General features: G+C 39.4%; 1 pseudogene; it reads left to right on the forward strand.

The window, feature by feature from the left end:
• Positions 1–861: 861 nt before the first annotated feature.
• On the forward strand, positions 862–1635 carry LOC143633892 (putative F-box protein At5g04010; annotated as a pseudogene).
• Positions 1636–1924: the final 289 nt, after the last annotated feature.

Below are 1924 nucleotides of genomic sequence, written 5' to 3' on the forward strand. Positions count from 1 at the left end.
ACCATGACCGTGGACATTAATTGTGTTCTCATCATAAACAATGCAACACATGCATTATAATATTGTATAGATTTTTGTATATACATGTAGTTATATGTGTACAAACTTAATAAAACAATAGTATTCACTAGTAGCTGAAAAAATTGTCATATTACAACAACGCACGATTACCTTATTTCCGACACATTACATGCCAAAGAAATGTTTGGCATCTTTCTAGTCGATCTAATGATCACCTTTCTTAATGCTATGATGGGCAAACAACTACACATAGTGGATTGCTACATTTGATAACACAACATTAGTCATTACTCATTACCATTTACCACTATACTTCAAACAACATATATGATGACCATCTTTCCATAAAACCAGTCTTGTTATATCATTTTCAAAATTTTGTGTGTTACTTAGGCTCACCATTGAACACAAAACACGTGATCTCAAACACAACGCATGTTTAATTTCATAGGTTGACACAGACATGTTCTAACTTCCGTTTAAATGAAGAAAACGTACGATCAACATTCAACTCATAAGACCCAAACTACGAACCCTTTGTGTAAAACTCATGATCAACACTTGGTACCAATTTTCGTATCTTGCTAATTGATAGGTAAACTATATTTTCTTTAGTTTATATTTCCCCCCTTATTTAACGGATAATCCACAAAGAAAATGAAAAAAAGTTATATAAAGTGTTGATTCTTCATGACTACACACGTGTAGCACAACACATGCAAAACTGCAACATTTTACACGTGTCACTCCATAGCCAAAAGTAAAAACCCTACTTATCCAAATTATCAAATCATATATATTAGTAACACCCTAGTAACTAAACATTAACATCAATAATATTATGTGACAATGTCTAACATCCCATGGGAAGTACTTGTTCTTGTTGCCAACAATCTTGACCCCAAAACCCTAGCCATTGCCTCATGTGTGTCAAAACCATGGTGTTCCATCATGACCTTAGACCGCCTATGGGAACACCTTTGCACTACTCACTTCCCGTCCCTCATCCACCTCCGTTTGGCCGTCCCAACCCTCCCGTACCACCGGCTCTACAACCTCGGGTTCACGTCCACTAAACGTCGCCAACCGCCACCTCCAAACCCCTAGAATCACCCTCCAAAACCTTCTTTTTGTTATAACACTTAATACTACTAAGTCGGCCCCGGTCACAATAATAAAACCCGGAGGCCGCGCTTTCTCTCGACTCGAAATCGCTATTTAGGTTTGATTTCGACGTTCGGGAACATAACAAGTGGTTGAAGTACTTCGATGTGACCGACGAGAAACGGGTGACGTGGAATGTGGTGTGGAATGATTTTGAAGGGGTTTTTTACTATGATGGATTGTAAAGGGGAGGGGGAGTTTTTTTTTCGGGTAGTGACGGGTGGTTTTCGGCGGAGTTGCCGGTGGCGGGGGTGTTGTTGTGGGGGGCGGTTTCGAGCGGGATGGTGGCGGAGATGCGGTTGGCGATGAGGGAGGAGGTGGGTGGAGATGGGAGGAGAGTGGTGGTGGGGAGTGTGGGGGGTAGGGGTGTTGAGTGTTGTGAGTTGGAGATATGTTTGTGTTGACGATGGTCTTAGATACTTGCAACATTTTCTTGAACCTTCACATTGATGGAGTGTTAACTAATGTAAATAAATATGTAATGTTCCTATAGTTACATGCAAATATGTAATGTTTCTTTTGAAGCCGTTTCTAAATACTTGTGTACTTCCTTTATATTACGTCTTTTAGGTGTGAAAAAGAATTCAAAGAAATAGTAACTAAAAAAATAAGTTAGCAAGAAAATGGCCCATGTCCCATAAGACCCAAAAGCTGACTTCACTCCTTTTGAGCCTTTCTAGTACTTAAAAGTTCACAAAATAACCCACGAAAAATGGATGATCCTTTTTAACGATTATGG

This window comes from Bidens hawaiensis, unplaced genomic scaffold (genome assembly GCF_021521415.1).
Source record: "Bidens hawaiensis isolate Kalapana, Puna unplaced genomic scaffold, B.hawaiensis_p1.1 tig00006913_1, whole genome shotgun sequence".
NCBI lineage: Eukaryota > Viridiplantae > Streptophyta > Magnoliopsida > Asterales > Asteraceae > Bidens > Bidens hawaiensis.